We start from the raw sequence: 25,848 nt of genomic DNA on the forward strand, positions 1-25,848 counted from the left end.
TAAAGCAGAACCTGACATCCCACAACACGCTGGGTATCTTCCATCTGCCCCTTTCAATCCATCACCAGATTATCTGCCTTACTCTGACCGCTGTGGATCTCTGACTTCCAACTGGGTTTATTAATGGAAGGCATGAGGAGGAGATGGGAAAACTAGAGAATGACGATGGGTCTTTTCCCCCCTGGCTCCCTCCCTGCCCCCAACCATGGATCAGTCGATCCTGTCATGGAAGGTCCTGACTCTGATTGAATCCTTCAGCATTCCAGCAACTGCCTCTAACTCTTGCCCTTTCTGGTTTAGGAGCTCAAAACTGGCTCTCTCTCTCTTGCCATTTCTCATTGGTCTCCTAAGCTCCGCCTGCCCACAGTAAATAGTTCCTTTCTTAAACTCTCTTCACTTTGTGCATGCCATCTTTTCCCTTCCAGGGTTCACTGATACAGACAACATCAGTCAATTCAACCAATATATGTTTTGGAATATTCCAAGTGAAGGACGTGGTTTCCTGCTAAGATGCACTTTTCCCACCTTGGATTGTGAAGTTGGATATACACAATACTCTTCTTAAAGATCACCCACATCCAGCAGCCCCATCTGAGTCCTCTCTCCATACCACAGGCCTGAGCTGTACGTGGAAAAGCACTTGAAAATAATAAGTTACTATGTTTTTTCATTTTAAGAAAATCTATCTTCTGAAGGTATAAGTAATAGATTTACTCTGCTAAAAAAAAGCACAGTTAAATCTAATCTGTTTTTAATTTAATCTCAAAATGTTAGAAATGCTTTTGAATTTGGGACTACAGTACAATGACTCCTTCCCCTTATTATTATAAAGACTTGACTTGAAACGAGACACTTAGACCCATTGAACCTTCAATTTAGTCTATGAAAAGGATCAGAGTTGTGGGTATAAGCCTGAGACAGGACACTGTGTGTCTCATAAAGGAAAGAGTAACAAGGCTGGATGCCAATTATCCTAGAATTCAATGGTTTCAATTTCAAACAGAATAGAAGTTAAACATTTTTTAAAATCGAACAATTATCTTTCGATTCCAACAAAAGATTAGGTAGGATGAACCTGAATTTGAAGAGAAAGAGACATGGGTATTTTTTTTTAAAGGAGTAACACTAAGATGGCCATGTTTTATTCTTGTACTTCTTTACTGTGAAGGAAAAACTCACCCTGTTTGTGGTGACTCAAACTTTCCTCAGCCAGAGTAGGCTTAGAGTTTGTCAGCAGGGACATTTCAACCAGAAAATGCAATGACAGTTGTTCTCTGTGTCTGTAACTAGGTGGAAAAGTGTGAACAGATGATCATAAGCTCCTTTGACCATAAATAGGAAACAGTCTAGGCTTGTATCAACAGCTTCTCTTTGAAGGATTTGTCTTCCTTGTAAGATCAGTGATCATTCTGCATTTATTGAGTGTAAGAGTTGAGTAAATGTGGCTATGAACCACTGGTGCTGTGGGAAATGGTTGCAGGTGATTCATAGACAACCCAATAAATAACACATTTGGTAACAGTTTTCCCCTTCAACAATCTCTCAGGCCTTCAGATTTTATTAAGGAGTTTGTCTCAGTTTGTTGATACCATATTTCATCTATTTTAAGACACAAATTTGTAGGGAGTCTTGTAATTTGATGCATCTCAGATTGTTGTCAGTCTTATGGCAGTAAGAAGTAATTGCATCGTCACTGCATGTTTGAAGCTCAATTTGATAACTGTCCATATTGTTGTCACTTCTATGTGTAAATAGGTATAAAATAGTCTTTAATAAATATAAAACATAGATTCTAAGTGAAAAGAGAGCATTGTGTCACAATTTAATTGGTAGCTTTTTTTTTTCTTTCTTTGTATAACATCACACAATAGCATATCTTATCTTCAGTGACATCTTCAGGATGACCATCTATCTAGTGGTTATCCTGTGCATTTCCTTCCTCTGGTCTTGTCTCATCTAAAATGTTATCTCTGCCTGCTATAAACTCACATCATACTCATTCTCCAGGGCCTACGGTGAGCATTAACATCTCTAATGTCTCCCAGTGCCTATAACCTTGAGCAAACAATTCAGCTCTCCCTTAGTTACTGTCTTATAAAGGATAACTATTTTTGCTAATTTAGTTTCACCAGAAATGAGCCATTTTTCTTCCCTGGGTCCAAGATCCCCTGTTTGTCGTTAATGGATATAATACTGCATGTCCCATCTATTACACAGTTGTGTTTTAAGAATCAAATACTAAAAATGTGATAGAAGATCCTTTGCGAGGTTAAAGGACCAGATGTCTTATTCTTCAGTGTTAGTCTGCAGAAGCACAAAATCTTGCAAACCAGTTGGAGAAGACTTCATCGGACCTTGAGCAGATTCCTTTGGCTCACTTGTGGTGGTTTTATGTGCTTGTCCTCAGCTTCTGTGGGCTTTGTGTTTTACACCTTGGTCCTCAGTGTCTTGCCCCATCATCTCTCAATGCACCCCGTACCCCATATCTGATGGGTATGGGAGGTTGAAAGCTCAGCTCCTTTCCCTGAGGAAGGACAGACTCTGAGGCATGAGCTGTGCTCCAGAGCTCCCCAGGCCGGGATGTCACCTGGCATCACACTCTTCCTTGGTGTGTCCTCTTCCCTGTCTGCTTCTTCCACTCCCTTAGCAGTTTCCCTTTGGAGAACTTCCTTAATAAATCACTTATATATACCCTCTCCTAAGATCTGCTCAGGGGAACTCAACCCGGACTCCAGTCTTCAAAGCTTGTTTGGAGATATGCTTTCCAAAGAACAAGACATTCATTGACCCATTCACTTGGGAACCTATTTATATTCACACACTTACTGAGCACATATTTACACATGGCAGACACTGTCTTAGGCATTGAGCTGAATGCTGGAAGTCTCCTTTTGTGGACATATAGGCACACAACTAAAAGGTGACAAAACCAGGGTTTGAATAGAGTACCTTGCCTCTATATCCAGTGTTCTTTTCTCTGTTTTCTCTCTGTGGATGTGAGATGCTCTTATATACTTGCCTGGTGAGTTTTGAAGGTATAGGTCATTTGTTGATTGTAAGACTCTTCCAAAGTTATATTAAACTAATATTATTTTTCTTCCCATAAGCAAAGAAAAAGTTGAATACATTTAGTTTGCTTTTCATCCCTGCTTCAGTTTCCTGGGAGAAACATGGTGAGTTTGATTATTTAATAGTGCGTGTAATTTCTGAGTTGATTTAGAAGTCAAAGCTTTTAGACAAACCAGGCTTGGCCTCATAGCAGCCGTTCTACTGATGGCTGAATAGAAGTTCCATTCTACTGATGGCTGAGGATTGACGATGGCAAAAACCCATCCATGGGCATTTGGATAAATCCTTCACAACAAGGATAATATCTCAGGAAGGGTAAGGCAGCCTAGCAAAAGGTATAAGATATACCTTCAAAATTTGAGCCACTAAGCTCCAAGCCAGATGTTATATCTGTAGATATTTTGAAGTCCAACAGTAGAATTGAGCTGCAGATGGAACTCTAAGGAGTTTTCCCATGATGTCACCCTCGTCACTGGGATTGCATCTTCAGTAACACAGGCGAACAGTTTGGCCGCTTGTGGGGGATTCTGAATGTCTTCTTGCCAACTGAATCCAGGCTTTTGGTTTCTTGATGCCATAGTCAGGACAGTAGTGTAATGCCTGTAAAGTGTCGGAAGAGTACAGGGGAAACATGGAGACTTCTACATTGATCTTAAAACACTCAGGCTTAGTGTAATTTATATTTGCACTGACCAATTTAGTACTCCTCTGGGATGGATCACTTAATTAGAAAGAATAAAAAAAAGCTGTTGTTTGATGTAGACGTCTTAATTATTTCCAAGTGGCAGAATTGATTCCCCCTGTTATGAATTTGCCTCCATTTGTGAGACTAATGAAGCACCATTAAAGGGAATGGAAGGTCAGAGGTCATCTTTTCTTTACATTTAATGTCCTCAAGCTGGTAGATTATTTATGAGGTTATTATGCCTGGGTAATGTTCCCAGTTTTTCAGAAGAGCTATATTGATATGTAACAATGAGATACCACCCATCTTGACTTCACGTGAGCTCCAGATGTCAACTGGAAAGAAATGGATTGGGAATATGATTCATTGCCATGAATGTTGGCAGCAGTCAACATGGCTCTTATAATCTTGGAAATAGTGATTCAGCTACTGTGAACAATAAAGCTTGTTCTTCCCCAGTGCTGTAGATAGTTCTTCATGTCCTAAAGAGAAAAATAGTGCTTATTTACCAAGAGAGCTCATAAATTGGATTCTGAGCTGTGTTTTCTTTTGGATCTCATGCAAAATTGCAACCAAAAATATATACTCCCCAAGAACATAAGAGCTTGGAGCATAGATGTACCAGAGGGGTTATGAATTTGTGCTCCTAAACCAGATTTCCAGGGTTCTAGTACTAACTCTGTGACCTATAATTTGTGTGGTCTTGACCAGGTATGTAACATCCCTGTGCCTCAGTTTCCTCATCTGCAAACTGGGTTTAAGAGACAACCTTGAGAATTAAATGAACAATTTTGTGCAAAAATGCTTAGGATAGTTTCTGGTACACATCAAGCATTCAATAAGTGTTAGCAGTTTTTAACGTAAAGGTTTTAAATTGACCATGTCAATTTCTGCCCCACAGTTTAATTCCTGGACTGGTCCAGGGGATTGATCCTTTGGTGGATTATCTGTTTGTTTGACTCTGCTTTGTTCCAGCTTTCCCTCAGCTCCATACGCTGCCGGCTTCTCTCCCTGTGCCCAGCTAGGATTCCCCTTACCTTTTTTGAGGGGCGGGTGATTTGCCACGGGTCAGTCCTCATCAGGACAGGAAATGGAAAGTAACTATGTGTGTTTGTACGTGTGCAAGGGCCTGTGATGGGATAGTGGTTAGACCATAGATTCTGGAGTCAGATGGATCAGTTTTGTCATTCACAGCTGGGGCTTCATACCTGTATGACCTCAAGTAAATTACTTCCTCGCTCTGAGCCTCAAATCCTCATCTCTAAAATGGGTACAATTCCTAGAGTTATTATGAGAATTAAATGCAACAAAGCACTTGGCATAATTCCTGGCACATGGGAAGTCTTTAATAAATACTAGCTATTCTGTTATACATATCCATCCACACAAAACACACACCAATGCCAAAGTCCCTACAATATAGAGAGTTTGTTACCTTTCAGAGACTGATTGATAGATAATTTAACATTTAAAAATCTACCCTCTAGTTTCTAATCAACACTCTGTTTCAGTTGCCCTTGTCAACTTTTAAATGGGGAGTCTCACTGAATTATGCAAATACCAAGTGATACATTTTACCTCTTCTGTGTGCTGGGGGTTCAGACAGTTCCAGTCTTCATTTGATTGTCTGTTTTTTGCAGAAAACCCATGGGCTTGCTCTCATTTGTTTAGATGGTTGGTGAAACGGTATTCCTCATGACTGATAAAAGGGCTGACACATCCCTGAGACAGATGGCAAGGGCTGGGCCCTCATGAATTTGTTATTGCTGTCATTGAAATTACAGTTGGGCCTTGTCCTCCACAACTGGAGGAGAAATGGGGGGTTTCGTTTCGAAAATGTGGAGCTGGGAAAATCCTCCAGAAGGTGAAGTGCAGGGCGAGGGAGGCGGGCAGGACCAAGACTCCACAGTCATGTATGTGGCCACAGCTGACCCCGGTCAGTCTCAGGCTGATTGCTCACAGCTGAGAGAGATGGGGTGGAAGAGAAGCAGGGGAGCACAGTAGACAGCCAGCTTTGATTCTTTTAAAAACCTGAGCACGTCTGAGAGGGCAGCATCTCCCTGCCATCTATTCCACAGGACCTGAGGCAGGGTTGCCCTACCTCCTGAGTTCCCGGCTGCCCATCTTTGAGGGGCACTATCTCATGTATCAGATCCATCCCTGAATGTTCCTACGTTGTACTGTAGGGGCTGTGATAGAGTTATTTCTGGGAGTCAACGGTATTTTACCTAAAATATCCTGAGATGGATGGAGCATTTTGTGGTGACGATGGTTCAATCTCATATGACAGATTTCTTCCCAGATGACATATCTTTAAACAGTAACAGCTAAAATGGATTGAGCACTTACTATACTGCAGGTTAAACGTTTAAGATTTATTATCACACTTTGCCTTCACAGCAACCTTGAGGAGTAGGCGTCACCATCGTTCTCATTTTAGAGATGAGGAATTAGGGAGGGAGTTTCATGTAAGTCTCACAGCTGGAGAAGAGCACAGTCATACTGAGACCTAGGGTGACTTATACCTGCAGTGATCATAGAGTTTATTGTCCAAGTGGGACATTCTTAAGAGTGACAAGGGGCACTGTTGTACACCAGGGCAATAGTCATAGTTCAGGACTGTTCATGCAAACTGAGACACAAGCTCTCAACCACCAACTATATTAACTCCCTGTGTGTGTGTATTTAATGTAGTTATTTATGTATTTTTAATAAATCAACCTAGTCAAGTGATTAAAGATGAGTCTTCCAGGCACCTTTTGCTAGGTTAGAAAATGAACAATTTGGCGGTAAGGAAACCTTTGAACATTATTCAAATGCATGCTTAAGGTATATGGTTGGTAGGTCTGATTGGATGCTCTTTCTTCTTCTTTTTTTCTTTTATTTAATATGCCCTGTGTTCACCACCTTTAGACCTTCATTTCAACTCCCAAGGATCCTTTCCCAAATCAACATTGTGCTTCAAAATTTAAGCAAGACAAGCAGCTTCACTTCCTCCTGAATACCTTTAAGCACCTTTGTCAACAATGATCCTGTCAATAAGATAAATCAGATAAACCTCTGATGTCCTCACAGGCAAGACTACTTTGAATTTAGTTCTCAGAGAAGAAGACCTGGGGAGAATCATCTGAATTCAAAATTGCTTAATAGTAAGTTTCAGGCTATGATGGCAAAGAAAGTTAGAATAGAAAACATTCTGATCATCTTTTTCATAGGACACGTTTCAGAACACAGAAGATAGGACCAGCCCAGCTGTGCCAAATACCAATAAGCAATGGCTTTCAGTTAAATATTCATGGAAAGGATGTTTGCTTTTGCCTCAGGATACAATGGTCTGCTCTGTTTGGGCTAGGTGGTGTCATTCACACTTTCTTGGAATAAACACTGATGACCCTAAAATGGGTTATCTGGGACTGGCATATTGATAGTCTCTGCAAACTTTTGTTTGGTTGGGCCGTGCAGCTAAAGAGAAAATTACTTGGACTTCAAGCCTTGAAGGACCTGTTTGTTTGTACAAGGTACCACCGGCTGGACCTTTGGCAGGGGAAACCTGCCTCAGAGCTTGGCTCTTCTGGTCTCTGAGCAAACCAAATGAGGGGGTTTCTGGATGACTCCTTGTTGGTACATGGTCTAATTTGGAGAATATTTTAATTAGTAGGTTGTGACCAAGACTGTCCTTAAGGTAGCCCAAACCTCTTGCTGCTTTCCTTTGTAAAGGCCAGAGGTCACACCTGACTGCCAAGGGAGGAATGCAGCCTCTGGTTATGTATTCTTTGACCTGTACAGTGTTCATCTTAGTTATGTTTTTCAAAAATTTGAACCAGTTGATAAGTAGGAGTCAGATTTTGTATAAATCTTTGGATTTTGGACTTCTTGGAAATATTGGAAGCTCTAATGACAATTGTCAAATTGTCATAATCAATAGATCCGCGTGGATAGGAAGTGGTCTCTCTAGTTCCCTGTAAGGTCCCTCTCAACAGGCCCGCTTCACTTGCCTCGAGGCCACGGAGTTTGCTGCCCCTTGGACAGGCCTTTACACTTTTCAAGTAACTTCTCTATGCTTTTATTTCACAGATTCTCTTCCACTGAGGTAAGCAAGGCATGCGTTACTTTAAAAAGAGAAAGTGAGACCTAGAAAGAGTAACTGGCGTGGACACTTATCCAGAATGTTATTGGGAGCGTCAAAGCCAGATGCCAAGCCTTCCAACCTGTAGCGTGTCCACCACCATGTCAAGCCCTGCTCACACAACCAGGGCTGTTGGAAATCAGGGAGCCGGTGTGAGCTTGTACCTTAGACAGACCACCCTGTTCTATCCAGGAACACACATGCCAGGTACCCCAGAGTTTCTGTTACAGGTTTTGGCTTTGGAGGGCTGTAGCCTGGAGAATAGAATGTGAACAGTCCTGCAAATGTCATTGCTGTTGTCGTTGTTCTTCTTCTCTTTCTCCCTCATCCCCTCCTCTTTCTTCATCTCCTTCTCCTTTTTTTTCTCCTTTCTCCTCTTCCTCTTCAATCACCACCATCTCCCCCTCCTCTTTCTTCCTTCTTTTCCTCTAATACCTCTTCCTTTTTTCCTCCTCCCTTCCTTTCTACCTACATCACATTTAGCTAAAAGCCTCCACTTGAGCGGTCCTGTAGGAATTAAAGGCTAGAGCCTCTCTGCCTGGACACATTTCAGCCTTGGGATCAGGCATTGGTTGGAGTTCCCTGGAAGCTGATCCTGAGACAAGAATGTAAATAAAAGTAGTTTTTTATTTGGGAGTGGGGTGATTTTAGGAAACACTCATAAGGACATGGAGAAATGAGACAAGAGAGGGCAGAAAATCAATAAACGGTGAGTTGTCTAGCAAATAACTGTGGGAAATTGGGGCTTCATCTCCCTGGAGAGCCAAGGTATAAAAACAGTGCAGAATATGTATCTCAGAGTTGCCCTGCCCAAGAGGCAAGGGTGCTGGGGTATTTCTTCACTAACTACTGACAGTCACTGAGGGGTGTTCGTTTTGGTGTTGGACATTAATTCCCTGGTGTTTCTAGCTTGCCCTGCACACAGGGAGAGAGCATCCAGACAGAGTCCTCAGACAAAGAATCCAAGGAGCTGGCAAATTGAAGCCAGTCAGCAATCACGGAAATGACAAGTGTAAGTGGGATCTAGATGGGGCACATATGCTGTGAAGCCCTTAACACTGGGGACGAGGGCGGGTGAAGATAGGAGACGCAGGGTTAGATGAACCAGGGTGAGTTCTTTAAGAACTCAGGCATACCTGGATCCAAGGCTATATGATTCCCTCAAGGCTACTCCCATGGAGTTGTGTCCCTCAGTCTCTAGACCAGAGTTGCTCAATATCAATTAGGAACAATTGTATAAAGTGACATAAAACCCGAAGTTGAGTTTCACAGTAGTCAGTGAAATCTCTGAATGCCAGTGTTGGTGTGTCTATGCCTATGTTTACGTTTTATAGTCCTTTTCATTCATTGAATATACAAAGGGGCCTATGATGGTGAAAAGAGTTAAGAACTATAGTTTTAGAATTCACAGATCAAATTTCAGTGTGTTTGTGACATTTTTACATTTTGGAAATTTGATATTACTCAATTTAGTCATTTTGGGGGTCATTTTCATGGATTCTTTTATTTGTGTTTTCCATTTTCTTCCAATTTCTATGTAGCTATTTCTACTGAACATAGTTTAAGTATTCTGGATCCAAGGTATAAAAACATAGCACAGATTTTTGAAATTTGGGTTTTTTGTTGTTGCTGTTTGTCTGTCTCTTTTTACACTAGTGGGGTTTTCAGATATGAATATTCGGAAATAAATTGGCTTCTTTTATCATTTTATGTATTTACATATCTATAACCATATAGCTCTCAATGGCTATATATATATATATATATATATATATATATATATATATACTCTACACATACATAACTTTATTTTTCTATCTAGTCTTGGAGGTAGGTCAATGATACTTATTTAATTTCCATTCACTGATATATTTAATCTCTCTGTCTTTCTGTTTCTCTCTCTCTCTCCACATGCACACACACACACCATGATTGAACATAATTTTCATAAAAATTAAGAACACATAGTCAGCTTTTTACTCATCATCTTACAAATTTTGCATTTTAGAGAGGAAGTGGGAAAGTGGGTCCTCGGATCTCTAGATGTGTGTCTAAGCTGCTGATTGGAGGGTCGTGAGGAAAACAGGATGAAGAAGACGTGTGATGGTATCTCACACAATACTGACGGGAGACAGCTAGTCTTTAAACAGCTGAAGAAGTTTCAAGGTAGAAGATTTGGTATCTGCAATACCCAGGGAATACTGGGGCTTTACCCCAAACCCAAGCCCCTTTTAAGACATAGAGATGTGATATGCTTGTGCTGTTGGACACAGAGTAACCAGGTTGACATTGCTCGTATTGATAAGCTATATCAAATCTATCTTATCAAGAAGAGAGAGAAAAGTCAACTACTTCAATTCTACTCACAAACTCATGCTGCATCATTTTATTTATTTCTTTATGAAGTATTCATTGAGGAGCTAGTATGCTCCAAGTCCCATGCTAGGTATTAGCGCTTAATAGCTCTTCCTACTCTCTTAATTTACCTTAAAGTCCTTGGACTTCTGCTTCCTGCCTTCTCTTTCCTTTGCTACAGGTGGACAGACATGTATACTCTTGTTAATTATTTGCCTGGACCTTGAACTCTCGAGAGAAGCATTCTAAGTATGGAAAGAATTCTGCTAAGAATTGCCTATTGATCATCTACCCCTTAGAACTTTTAAAAGGCCAGCTTTATGTGCTCATGTAATCCCCCGAGGAACACAGGTATTCTCATTTAAAGCATGGAAAACAGTGGAATGGCTCTGTGATTCATTTTTGTACTGAAGTAAGCGTAAACCAGAGGGAATGGTGGGGGGATGGGGGAATGGTGGAGTTGAAGGGTTAGGGCTGTTAGGGATCTGGGTCTCCTCGATTGCATTTCTCCCCATGGGGCCTGAAGTCCACAGGGCTGGGAGACATACCCACCTGGATCCCACACTCTCCCTCTTAGATCACGCTCCAGGTAACCTGGATCGTAATTCCCTGCCAAACTGCCCTAAGTCCTTTCTAGAACCTACAGGGGCCTCCTCCCCAGTGTATCCTCCTGAGAGTAAATGGCACTGCTGCTGTGCGTGCTTTTAGGCTGGAGGAGTGGCAGCTGTGGGTAGGGCTGCAGGGTGTGGACGAAGCTTGGGCAGGTGGCCGAAGTTGTCTACATGTTGCACCCTCAACCCTTTGTGAGCACGGATGGCCTGGAATGCTGTAAAGAGGAGCTGGCTGGCTTCATTTGTGTTCTTGCCCTGGACCCACAGCTACTAGGAGCTGGCCTGAGTCTAACAGTGGACAAGTTATGTAACCTCTCCAAGCCTGTTTCCCTAACTCTCTAAGGGGAATAATAATACTGATGCCATTGCTTTTATGATGAAAGGTTATGCATATAAAAGGCACACAATTAGCTTTTATTAAAAGTTGTCTTTTTAGCACTATCGTTTTTAAAACACAGTCTGACTACAGAGACAGCATGGTATACTATTCATCAGAGAGAATTTTTAAGGGGAGAATTGCCTTCAAAAATTAGATTGTATGAGAGAAGAAAGATCAGGATGGCATAGAATTCTACAGGGAGTCCTAGGATATAAATTTTCTCATCTGTAAAAGTGTGTAGAGAAACAGTACCTGCCTCATAAGGTAGTTGTTCTGTTTGCATAAGATCATCATGCAAGGCAGCTATAACAGTCCTGAAGTGTTCAGTGAACTTTAGCTATAACTATGATCGTTACAGTAAAAGATGAGCCATCATCCATTTCTAATTTGTTCATGTCTACCTCTGATGAAAGGAGAGAAAGAGGTTAGCATGACATTGAGCCATGGCGACCGGACACATTTATTGAATTCCAAGTGACAGACCTCCTTCTGCATGGAAGTTCAGCTGTGGTTATGCAGTATGGGCATGGGTACTTAGATTTTTCCCTTCCTTTTATTTTGTTTTTCCGTCCCCAGTGTGTTTAAGAAACCACACCTCTATACAAAGTCAGAAAGTAAGTTGCATGAGAGAGAAGAAAGGAGTATTGAATGTGCTCTGAAAGCACACAGGGAAGATGATAAGAAAATATTTGACATATTATGCCCTTTGGAGATAGCTTATCAGAGACTGGGTCAGCTTCATTGGTTTCACAAAATGGTCTTGTTATGGGAAGTTTTCCAGGATCAGCTAATCCTGTGACTGTTGTCTGTGGGTTTCAAGTTCAAGAGAGATTATTGTTTCCAAAGCATCATTTTTTAAGTTTTTTATTCCCCCCGGCAAGGAATAGGTAATCCAATCTATATATTGTTGTAAAGAGGGAAAATGGGCTTTCAGTTTCTATAGGAGTGTGTCAGGGAGCTCCAACAAAAGGAACCAACTTTGTTGCCTATGTGAGTGACAGAGGCTGAGGTGGAGAGAGGAGAGAAAATCTCCTCAAGCACATGGTCAACAGCAAGTGCTTTCAAAGCGAAAACATGCAGTGGTGAGTAACTTTGAAAATTAGAGGTGGAGTGAGAACAAATACAGCATCCATATTAGGGTCCTAGTTGCTGAAAGTTTTTAAGATCAGTGATGAGGGGTTATCTCATGTTGGGTTCCCTAGAAGCAGAGCCTGAGATGGGGATATGGTGCCCAGGACTTAATGAAGAAGGGCTCTCAGCAGAAAGGGAGTGAGGGAAGCAGGTGGGTCAGGGAAGGCATGCAGCAAGCGGGTGGTCTTATCTGGAGCTGAGCTTCAGCCTCATCACGTGGAGAGCTCTGAAGTAGTTGGTCCTACCTTGGGGCAAGGAAACTGGTCTTTTTCCTGATTTTTAAAACACTCATTGTCAGTCAATCATTGGCTGTCTCTCCGTATCCTCCTGGATCAGGGAGTATAAACGTCCAGGCAAGGTAGATCTGGTTTGGCCAAGGGCAATTATCCAAACAAGGGGACAATTGTATGGCATTGGTGATATAGTGGTGAGCATGACTGCCTTCCAAATAAGGGGACAATTGTGAAATACCCACAGCAGTTGGTGAATGGGTACACCAGCCTGTTAAAGGGAATTGGAGATGGAGAACCAGGAGTGTTCACCACAAGCATTGTGATAGGTGATTATATATGTGCTAATGTATGTGAATATACGTATATTTAGCTTGGAGACTTAGGATTATGCTTACATAAGCATGTTTCCAGGAATCACAAATATATGTTGCAAACATGACCACATCTTTTTTACATTCAGATACCTTGAGTCCAATTGTGATTATAAAGAAAGATTTATGGAAGCACTGGGGTCTTTCAAGAGTGTCAAGTTCCTAGTCTGTACAAAACTATGTACCCCGGGTCAGCATTTGGCTCTCTTTCTGTAAACCTTGGTACTTAATCCATAACATTTTGCTCCATCTTCCTTCTGGGGCATGCCTTGAGAGTAATGACTATCTTCAGAGTCGAGAGGGGGAGATGGTTTGCAATGAACCTTTGGAGGCAGGCTGTAGAAGAGATTCCTCCACTGACTTAGTTACAATTAGATGGAAAGAGGAGAATCCTTTCCCTGACTTTTCTTACACTTGTTAAGGGGGCCTGGGAATGCAAGTGGCTTGCGTCCATTCCACCTCTTCCCTTGAAATGAGTTACTGGAGTTTCACTCCCAGGACTCCTAGGAACCTATACTTGGGTATGTGATGACAGACAAGGCTAATGTGAATGGGATCCCATGTGTTCAGTTTGCCATAATTTCAAATTCTACTGTCCAAGGAATGAGGTGTTCCCCTGATACTGACAAACTGTCTACATGCTTGCAGCTTCTTATTTGTGAGCTACTCCTGCACTTGTGTCAATACATCAGATGGAGGCAAGTTAGCTATAGCGTTTCCAAAGAACATGATGAGCTTCCTCATGGATAACCAAAGCTGGTAAAATATACGTATTGCTTCTTTCAGTAGAAGCCAGTATATTCTCCTCTCCCTATTTTAAATGTGTATCTAGCACAATGAACTAATAGTGGAGATTTTTAAAGAGGAAAAAGGCAAATTTATCTAACAGGTTGCATCTTACTTTCCTCCCAGAAGTAAATTTAAGAAAATAGTCACCCAAATTTTTTATTCCTTGGAACTATTTTGTACTCCCAGAGAAATGTTCTTTTGCTCATCTTGGGAAAAACAACAACAACAATAATAAAACATTTGAGCAGTAGTGTAGAAAAATATTTTTAAAAAAATTTTATTGTATTAAGAAGGTCTTTATCACAAACCTGCCTTAAAGTAGATCGACAGGACATGTAAAAGCCACAGAACTTTATAAAGCAATATAACCTTTACCTTGCAGTTACATTATCCTCCTAGCTTTAATTCCTCCATTGTGGATTTCATAATTTACTTAAGTTATTTAAGTCTTTTCACTGCATTAGTTAATGACCTTAAGCTTTTGATTTTGTTGTGTGCTCTATTATTTCTAATCCTGTTTGGACCATGGGTTTGTGGGGTGTTTTCGACATGTTCATTCGTTAGCAAATCAAAGACATAAGTAAGGCGTGATTTATACATCTCTGCCCCCACCCCCAAACGCCCTCTCCATCATCATGCGACTGGAAGTTGTAACTGCTTTGCCACCAGTACGGAACAACCCATACCACTCAAGTGTCCTAGAAGACAAGGAAGTAGGGGAGGCTGCTGGATCGGGCATATGGAACTGCCTCTGACTCTAGTGACCCATGGGACTTGCTTTGGCCAACAGGACAGTAGCAAGTATCATGCAAGCAGAGACTCGAAGGGTGCAAGAGCATTGACTCTTTCTTGCTGCTCTTTGGAACCTTGAGACCACCAAGTGAAGAAGTTTGGGCTTGTCTGCTGGAGGAAGAAAGAGGCTTGGCTCAGTCATCCCTGTTGCCCCAGCCAACAGCTAGGCAACCATTGGACATGTGAGTGAGGCTTTCCCAGATCAAGCAGCTACGTGCCCGCTGACCAGAGGAACAGGTAGCTAGGAGCCCAGAAACACTCATTGAGCTGGCCCAGGCCAGAGCTGTCAGTTGACCTGCAGAACAATGAGCTAAATAAATGGCTGTTGTTCTAAGCCTGTAAGTTAAGTTTGGGGCTGGTTTAAAGAAACCTGATAATCTTGAAAAGATACTAGCTCATATTATTTCTAAGGTCATTTTGTATCTACCCATTTTAATTCATCCTCCAGTTACTAGAAAGGGGGATGAGTTTTTGTTTTATGGTACACTGAATAAGAGCCTCTACAGTTTTCCATTCGCAGGTAGTCCTGAGGACTTAGCGTACCTGACACCCCACCAGAGGAGAAAACTACCAAAAAAGACTGAGGTACGTGATAAGCCCTTTTCTGTGCTCAGCCAGGCTCCTACTCTCCATTGCCTCACCCCACGGGGGATCTTAGCGAAGAAAGAAACTTCCTTGCCGGCACTCTCCATACCCCTCCTGTGGAATAAAGGCCACGAGAGGGAGTCACATGAGACTCACTCTGCTCACCCATGTCTGTCACAGAACTCATACTGGGCTGGGCCTGGTCAGTCAGTGATGTGACCTTACCAACAGCAGGGTCGCTGCAACGCAAGGGCCTAATAGGTAGAGCCAAAAACTCCAGCTTGAGAGTTGGGTCTGGTACAAAGGAAACAAATTATTTAATGAAAGATTCCAGGTCCTTGATCCATCGGATGTGGGCTTTACCTGCCTGACACGAGTATTGGCTTGTTAGCTAACACATTCCACCTGAAAGAGTCATCAGGGAAACCCCAACCCTGGCCTGGCTCTGCCCAGGAGAATTCCTGACACACACCCACGGCCGAACAATGGAGCGAAGCTTGCAAACAGAGGAGCTATTTTGACCTTAAACCACTGGTTCCAGACACTTACTCCTAAGATTTTCTTTGCAGATGAAAAGGATTTGCAGAATACAAGGTACATGAAGAGGAGAATCAGGAAGACTGAGTTCTTCTGGCCTGAGTTCTACCAGCACTGGCTCTGTGACTGGCCAAGGCAATGTCCTTTTGAGGAACTCTATTTGTCACTGGTAAAATGAGGAAGCTTAACTCTATCATCACTTGGACCCATTGGGAATTGATAGTGTACATTTCAGTGGCCTCGGACTTTTAACTGAGTATTGGTGAGGGTAGTCTTTCAGGTGGGTCTTTGAATAGAGTTAAGCAAGAGATCTGAGATCTGAGGCAGTTGGAAAGGAAGATATTTTCCTAAAAGTGTTGAACTCTAGACATAAGGTAACAGCTGGTACCAACCCTGTGGGCTGGTGTTCATAGGAATATAAGATATTGTACTAAGCAGACCGTGGTTGCCATCTCCAAGAGTTCTGTCTTGCTTCCCAACAGCCACTCTCCTAGTTTCCCACCTATGTCACTGGCCATGTCTCCAACTCCTTCCTCCTTCATCTAACCCATGAATACAAGGGATCCAATTTGGGCTTTTTTGTCTTTTTCTGTCTGTACTATTTTCCTAGATAAGTGGCTTCAACCTTGGCTGCACACCAGAATCACGTGAGAAGACTCTTAAAAAAGAACCCTAGCATTTGGCCTATGCCTCAGATCATTTGCATTGCCCCATCTAGGGATGGGACCCAGGCATCAATATTTTAGAAAATGCACCCAGTGATTTCAATATGCAGCCAAGTTTGAGAAACCATGTCCTAGATCAATGGTTCTCAAAGTGTGGCCTCTGGATCAGCAGCAACAGCATCGTTTGGAAACTTGTTAGAAACGTAAATTTTCATGTCCTTCTCCAGACTTACTGAATCAGGAGCTCTGGGGTGGGATCCAACGATCTGTAGTTTAACAAGGCCTCCAGGTGATTATGGTGTTCACTCAAGTTTAAGAACCACTATTCCGTATCTAATGTAACCTGGGGTTTCTCAATTTTGTCACTCTTGACACTTTGGGCTGGATGATTTTTTGTTGTCAGGGATGCCCTGGGCCTCGAATCCCAGACCTCTACCTTCTGGATGCCAGTATCACCCTTTCCCTAGTAGTGACAATCTAAAATATCTCCAGATGTTGCCAGATTCCCTGGGGGAAAATGACCCCCTGTAAACACCACTTTTCTAGGTGAATATCTATGAAACGGTCCTCAAATTTGACAGCACATTGGCATCACCTGGGGAGCTTTAAAAAATACTGATGCTTAGTACCAACATAGAGATTCTGATTGGATTGGTCTAGGGCATGGCTTGGGTGTCAAAGTTTTTTCAAAGCTCACCACATGAATCAATCCAAGACACAACTAAGACTGAGAACGACCATTCTAGACAATCTCATCTGACTCTCATGGCATTAACTACCATTCACATGGCAATGATTTCGAGACCATTCCTCTGAACTCTGTGTACATATACAACTGCCTGCTTCATAATTCCCCTTGGATGGTTTAAACCATATGAGGCCAAATTTCACAATTTGTGCTTTATACTGAATCTTACCCATGCCTTGCCTTCCTTTCCATTCCCACTGTCATATCTATAGCCAAGGACCCCCATCACCTTGACCTTGAAGGTTATCCACACCAGGCTGGCCTCATTAAATGCTGCCAATTCTTTCTAGTTCTGGTTATCAAGCCTACCTTCAGCTATCAGCTAATGTCAGTTAACACGCCATATGGCTTTCGTTTGTTTATTCCTCCTTCTGTTATGGCCATTGAGTCCCCAGAAGGTAATTTAATGATTTCCCAAGGACAAATATCTGCATTTATTTTAATGGTTAAAATACATGTGGATGTTATAGCCTCAAAAGAATATGTGTTTATGCTCTGGTTCTGTCTTTCTCACTATAAAAAAATAGCCAAGCATACTGAGAAGATAAAGTTAATCAAACACTCCTAATTTTATATATTGATGATAGAAAGTAAATAGCCCTGTTGTTCACACATTTCCATAGGTTATAAGCCACCTCATATATGCTAATTTCATTGACCATCTTATTTGTCTATTTCCAGGTTGTGCCAGTAGTTTTTCTACTTTCAAACACTTACCTACTCTAATCTAAACTTTGACAGATCTATTACCAATTAAAAAAAAAAAAAACCTCTTTCATTGATTCCTTATATTTCTGTGGATAAAGAAACCTAAAAGCCAGAACTCTTGGTAAGTTCACCTAAATGACTTTGGCAATGTTGTTTTCCAGGAGGTAAGTTCAGTGTTATTTCTGACATCTCCAGACTTATCAGGGACCCAGTAAACCTGCTCCCTTCTTTGTCTGGAGAACTCCCATGGGCATTCTCACCACTTTCCTTCTCCCAAGGTGCTGTTCCTGCCTAGAACTCCATGTCCTACTTCTGTTCTTGGTCACAGTTCTTCCTTCTCCAATGTGCAGGCATGGTCCTTCTTTCTCCATGGAGTTTCCTTTGACAATTTGCTACCACTCCATATCCTCCCGATTACTTGACTATAGCAGTATTTATCAGTGTACCCTCAAGAAGTTATAAAACCAGCCTCTGTTAACATTGAATCCTTAGTATTTCTATCTTTATTTTTTTAACCTCTCAACTACACACTAGGCTCTTGAGGGAAAGCAATATGCCTTGCAAAATTAGTTTCTTTCTTACTGTTAAAACTTATATTTTTAAATAATTTGACATTTGTAGAAAATTAGCAAAAACATTATAAAAAATTCCCATAAGCCCATCAGCCAAATGTATGCATATGTACATAGATGTATGTGTCTCCTTCTTTGCATGTGCATGTGTGACTGTATGTGGATAAGGTTTTCTGAACTGTTTGAGAGTAAGTTGCACACACGATGTCTCTTTTACTCCTAAACAGTTCACAGGGTAGTTCCCTGTTTTTACAAGGGCTTTCTCTTACATAACCACAGAACAATGATCAAATCAGAATATTGAGAGTGATAAAGATCTATTATCTAATCTGCTAACTTTATTCCAATTTCACTAATTAGCCCACTTATTTTTCTTCATAGCAGAAGAAAGAGAAATCTGGCCCAGGATCCAATCCAGGGTCACTGGATGTGTCTAGTTGCAAGACCTCTTTGGTCTCCTTTAACCTGAAACAGTGCTTCACTCCTTATTGTCTTTTACACCTTGACATTTTTAGAGAGTATAAGTCAGTCATTTTGTAGAATGTCCATCAACTTGAATTTTTCTGAGGTTTCATCATGTTTAAATTCAAGTTATACCTTTTTTTTTTGACAAGAATATCGCAAAAGTGATGATAAATCCTTCATATCAGAAGACATTTGATTTCCATTTGTCTGTTAGTGGTGGTCACTTGCCTAAGGTGGTATCTGCCAGATGTAGTAAGGATGCTACTTTTCCCTTTGTAGTTAAATATCTTATAGGGAGATACTTAGAGACTATGTAAATATCTGTTTTTTTCCCTTTGAAATAATTTCAGACTTATAGAAAAGTTGCAAAAGTCACACAGATTTCAGTATGCCCTGTACCCAGCTTCCCCTTATGTTGACAACTTAACAGAAATATAGCACAATTATCAAAATCAGGAAATTAACATTAATAGGACACTCTTAACTGAACTTAGAAATTCACCATTTCCCCCCACTACTACTCTTTTCTATTCAGGATCCAATCCAGGACCTCACATTGTTTTTATTTGTTCTGTCTTTTTAATCTCCTCTGATCTATGATTGATCCTCAGTATTTCCTTGTCTTTCATAACCTTGACACTTTTTTTTTTTTTTTTTTTTTTTTGCAGTACGCAGGCCTCTCACTGTTGTGGCCTCTCCCGTTGCGGAGCACAGGCTCCGGATGCGCAGGCTCAGCGGCCATGGCTCACAGGCCCAGCCGCTCCGCGGCATGTGGGATCTTCCCGGACCGGGGCGTGAACCCGTGTCCCCTGCATCGGCAGGTGGACTCTCAACCACTGCGCCACCAGGGAAGCCCCTTGACACTTTTAATAAGTGTTGATTATCTGTGTTTTAGACTCATTCTCAGGTAGAGTTTGTCCGTTATAGTCTCCTGACTAGATTGGGTTATGCATTTGTGGCAATAATGTTGCAGAACTGATGTTGTGTCCTTCTCAGTACATGATATCAGGGGAACGTGGTGTTGATATGTTCTATTGAAGGTGATTTAACCTTGATTACCCAGTCAACGTGGTGTCTTATGGATCTCTCTCTGCAAAATTACTATCTTTTCCCATTGTAACCGATCAATATCTTAAGGGAGATACTTGAAGACAATGCATATATACTGTTCCTTCTCGAAATTCCCCATTGATTTTAGCAAGCATTGGTGGATTTTGCCTGCAACGGTTATTACTGTGGTCTTTGCCTAGAGGTGATTTTGTCTCACATATTATTTCTCAATAAACTAGTTTTAACATCCATTGGTGATTCTTGACTGGAACAATGATTACTGTGGTGATGGTCAAATGGTGATATACAAAATCCCCAATCTTGTTTCTTAATGATGAACATGACTTTCTCAGGAACATAAACTGAAACTGGGAAATTCCTATTGCCAGCTGTGAACCTACTGATTCTACTTTGTGACATCCTAACACTAGACTCTAATTTCTAGATGGTCATTGAAACCAGGGCTGCTTTGGGAAGAACTGTAACCTCAGAGGAATTATTAAGAGAATTCTATGGGGCTATACCACATCTTTGTAATTTAGGAAGTGGTTTTCACCGTAATTGGGTACTTGACCTAATAGCAGTAATCAGTGACATTTGTTTAGCACCTTATAATCTTGAAAACAGTACTTAAAACACTTTGAAATAAATTATTTGGTATGTCCACAGGCCAGATTTCACCTACTGGCACTGGCAAATATCTTTTAATAGAAAATTTTTTCTATTTTCTAGAGCTTCGTCTTTTGGGGGAGGGGCGGTCTGAGTAAGGGACACTAGCTCACTATAACAAACATTGCCAACACCCCAATCTCAGCAGCTTAACACAATAAAAATTTAGTTTTTGTTTATAGAAAGTACAATGTAGATTTTCCTGGCCAGTATAAGGCTCATTCAGGGACACAGGCTTCCTCTCTCCTAGGGCCTCTTAGAGTCTCTGCGGTTTTTTTTTTTTTGTTGTTGTTGTTTTGTTTTTTTTGGCTGTGTGCACATAGCACGTGGGATCTTAGTTCCCCGACCAGGGACCAAACCCATGTCCCCTGCAGTGGAAGCATAGAGTCTTAACCACTGGGCCATCAGGGAAGTCCCCATTTCTTTTGTTTAAGATTCTCTGCATTTGGATGGCAGAAGTGAGAAGAGGAAATTTGGAGAATTCCTTGGGTGGTTCTCGTGGTCAGGCTGGAAATGACATATCACACCTCTAATTGCTTTCCACTGGCTAGACCTTGGTCATATGGTCATTTATACAGCAGGGGAGGTGGGGAAGTGTAGATTGTCTGTATGCCCATGGAGATACAGGAAATGATTTTGTTGAAACTAGCAGTTTCTGTCACAGTGTTGATTCTTGGAGGTTATCACATGGCATTATGAATCCCACAGCTCAGCTTAGAGGTGATTCATCGAAATGTGTTGGGTTGAATGCGTCAGTTGTATGGGGGCTTCTGCCTAAATGATAGAAAGAAGGCTTCCTGACTTTTTAATTCCAGTTGTCTCTGCAGCAACATTTTTATTTTCCCTAATAGCTCTGCTCCCCTTGGATACCCTGTCTCTACGAACTTTTCACTCCAATAAGCTACGGAATCAACTGTCCCTCCACTTAAGCAGTATACCCACACATTTAGCAATGAGTCATTGATTACTGTGGAGCCCCAAGCCAGCAGAGAATAATCCAGAAGAGCTGAAGGAATCAGATACATCCCTAAGTTGGAACTGTAGAGCCAACAGAAGGAGCAGGGTGAGGGCCTTTGGGGGAGAAGCCTCTCTTTTGCCCAATTTCTACCAGGAAAAAATGCCAAAGTCAACATACTCTGAATCCCACCATCTGATGGAGACAAAGTGAATTTTTAAAAGATTTTTTTTTTTTTTTTTGTGGTACGCGGGCCTCTCACTGCTGTGGCCTCTCCCGTTGCGGAGCACAGGCTCCAGACGCACAGGCTCAGCGGCCATGGCTCACGGGCCCAGCCGCTCTGCGGCATGTGGGATCTTCCCAGACCAGGGCACGAACCCGTGTCCCCTGCATTGGCAGGCGGACTCTCAACCACTGCGTCACCAGGGAAGCCCTAAATGATTATTTTTAAAAGCTCATTAGCAACAGCATGACGAATTTATCCCTTGTTAGCCAGAACAGAATGGCAATCTCTTTGAATTTGTATTTCCTTCAAGTTAAATATCCCCACCACCACCCACATAGTCCAGAAATACTGATCACCTCTATCACATATTGAAAGTGGCCAAAACTTCTCACTGCTCATTAGAGAAACCGATTGAAGGGAGGGGTGACACCTTTTGTATAACTCTTGATGGTTCATCGTAAAGGGGTTCTCCCTGGGAATTGCAAAAGACTTCACTTGGAGAACAGCTTAAGAAAATGAATAAATCTGGCTTTGTAAGGAGTGTTCTTTATCAGAAAAGAGTCATTCCAAATCCCGTATCCTTGGTAGAATTAGCTGTTTGTGAGTCAGAAGGATGTTAAGGTGATGTGACAGAGAAAGTGTTTTCGGCTGAACGTAATTCCCTTATGATTGATCCTGGCTGCAAAGTTTTCTGACAGCAGAAAGTTATGGCAAAGTTGGTACTGCCACCTCCGCTGTCTGGACAGGCAGATACACACTGAGACACCGTGCTTTTCTCTTGTGAGGCACCCAGCGTCATCGTATTATTAAGAAGAAGAAAGCAGGGCCTCCCTTTTTGTCTAATCTTCATCCAGTTCTGTAATTGATGTGAAGCATGAGGTTTACCCTGGGGTCAACTGCCACATGACCTCCCAGCTTCTCATGCCATCAAACTGCCCTTTCTCATTATTATTATTTATTGTTCCTTGAACTCAGCAAGCAAAAGTGGCTCATACAATAACTCTGGCAGTGCCAAAGCAAATAGACGCACGCCTGCCCCGAGCTGCTTAGGGTTTGGTGACACAAATAATACTGTGCAAACGAAAAATGCAGAACAAATGGAGAATGGAAAGTATATGTTTCCCCTTTGTCCCATTTCTTATGCCATTATCTCCACTCTCTCGGACTCAATGAAGGAAATCATACTGGAAATTTATATCTCTGTTTCTGAATAACTGTTTGAAAAACAGTGAGAAGATTTAGATAGTTCAATAAGTCTTGTGAAAAAGCATTTGAAAAATTCCACAGATTTAGAAATTTTAGTCCTTGGCAGGAAAATAATTCAACATAATTAGGGGGATAGTTCTTGAAACGAGAATATTACTGTCTACTATTGTTAAATCTAATCGTAAGTATAATCTGTTTTCCTGCCTTCCTTTTTTTTTTAAAAATCACCTGCTACGCTAGCCTCCACTCCCATCTACTTTTAAAATATTTTATGTCCATCCCTTTGCCCATTTGGTGGGCATTTACTGTTGTTTCTCTGTCCAGTGTCTCTTCTCCCTTCTGGTAACAGAATTTGTATGTTTCTTGAAGACCTTTCTCTTTTTTTTTTTTTTTAGGTACTCCAGATTTTTTTTTGTTTTTTTTTACATCTTTTTTGGAGTATAATTGCTTTACAATGGTGTGTTAGTTTCTGCTTTACAACAAAATGAATCAGTTATATATATACATATGTTCCCATATCTTTTCCCTCTTGCGTCTCCCTCCCTCCCACCCTCCCTATTGCACCCCTCCAGGCGGTCACAAAGCACCGAGCTGATCTCCCTGTGCTATGCGGCTGCTTCCCACTAGCTACCTACCTTAAGTTTGGTAGTGTATATATGTCCATGACTCTCTCTCGCTTTGTCACACCTTACCCTTTCCCCTCCCCATATCCTCAAGTCCATTCTCTAGTAGGTTGAAGACCTTTCTTCTCCACAATCAGGTCCTGTAGGTTAAGCAGAACTGACTCCACCCCAGTATCCCAGTGTGTTCACATGACCCAGGCTCATGGGAGGAGGGTGATCATGTGACCCACATCTATCCAATCCAAGTACATTCCAGCACTTTTGGGGGTGTAGAGAGAGGAATGGGAGCGAGGTGATAGAGAAAGGTCTTATCTGCTGGCATTACTGAGAGGGTGAGAAAATGTCTGGAACCGTCAAACACCATTTTGCCGTCTTGGGTTGTGGTGGCAGAGTTGGTTTGGAAGGGAGTCCACCAAGAAGGGCTATGATTTCAGAATGTTCTGTGGCCATCACTTGAGTTCCTAGATGTACTAGTTTCTGAAACCAGTCATTGTTATTGAGTCAATACAAATTTTTATTTCTTTTAAATGCCAGTTGAGTTGGGTTCGCTGTCAGCTTGCCAGAACAGTTTGGAACAACTCATCACCCTCAGAAACACTCCAGCCTCTTCCTTTGAGAGAAGATCATAAACTAGGATTGCAGTAGTGCTTCCTATATAACTTTATTTCTCCTATCATTACTAAGTTTTCATTATCTTCCTTGGTATTTTCATGCAAAGTAGACGCTGCATAAATGTCTCAATGCATTATTGTCCACATTCTGAGCATAGAAGAGCTTGTCAGCTATACTTTAGGTTATTAACTCACCATTGTTAGGGCTACGGGTTAAACTGTGTGTGTCGGCGAAGTCTTTCCCTCATGACCGTGCTTTGGCTGAATCCCATCTCCAGAGAGAGGAAATGTTTCTGTCACTCTCCCTCTTCCTGAGGAAGCATGTCTCCAGCCTTGCAAAGTCATCACGCCTGAAAAAACCACCACCAGGCTGTGATAACACACAGATCCCTCCTGTGTTGCTAATTATGTTGCCCGCCCCCCTTAAAACCACTCACCTCTGCAGAGTCCCCACCACTGAGTAATTGGCTTTTCCTAGAACAAACACACACAGTATGTGCTCTAAGGGCAAAATCAGGCAAACTTCAGGAAAAAAAAGAGAGGTACTGATTTATGTTCTATTATTTATAACATGAAAGCTTTTATTACTTCTTGCTTTGTTTCTCCTTGGTTTGACTCACTTTCCGAGGTGATGGGGCATGGGGGTCCTATAGTCTTATCCTGAATCCTGACTCCTCTGTTCATCAAGTATATAATCTTGGGCAAATAACTAACTTTATGCTGCCTGTTCTCCTATTCGTTAAAAAAAAAAGGATTAACATTACGTTCTTTGTGATAATGTTGTCAGAATTAAATGAGATAATACACACAAAATATTTAGGACAGTGCCTTGTATGGGGTAGGCACTAAAATTAAGGTGAGCTGCTGTTAGTGGCTAGATAGTTTCTCTCTATCCTCCTGCCCTTGTAACTGCCTTGCTCACTGTCTCAGCCTAGACTTGTCACCTTCTTTGCTCACTAGAATAGCCAACTCCTTATACAGTATGATTTGAGGTACCTCGGAAAGGTTTTCCTTGCACTAAAATATTTATCTTTTTGCCTCTGCTGAAATTCCCTTTATAAGCTCATTCTGTATTGAATGTTGAAAGCCCCTATTAAGATATAATGGATAAAGAAGACATGGTACATATGTACAATGGAATATTACTCAGCCTTAAAAAGGAATGAATTTACAATAGCCAGGACATGGAAGCAACCTAAGTGTCCATCAACAGATGAATGGATAAAGAAGATGTGACACATATATACAATGGAATATTACTCAGCCATTACAAGGAACAAAACTGAGGTATTTCTAGTGAGGTGGATGGACCTAGAGACTGTCATACAAAGTGAAGTAAGTCAGAAAGAGAAAAACAAATACCATAGCTAACACATATATATGGAATCTAAAAAAAAAAAAAAAATGGTCATGAAGAACCTAGGGGCAAGATGAGAATATAGATGCAGACCTACTAGAGAATGGACTTGAGGATAGGGGGAGGGGGAAGGGTAAGCTGGGACAAAGTGAGAGAGTGGCATGGACATATATACACTACTAAATGTAAAATAGATAGCTAGTGGGAAGAAGCTGCATATCACAGAGAGATCAGCTCGGTGCTTTGTGACCACGTAGAGGGGTGGGATAGGGAGGGTAGGAGGGAGGGAGACACAAGAGGGAAGAGATATGGGGATATATGTATATGTAT

Source organism: Delphinus delphis, chromosome 15, assembly GCF_949987515.2.
Source record: "Delphinus delphis chromosome 15, mDelDel1.2, whole genome shotgun sequence".
In the NCBI taxonomy this organism is placed as follows: Eukaryota; Metazoa; Chordata; class Mammalia; order Artiodactyla; family Delphinidae; genus Delphinus; species Delphinus delphis.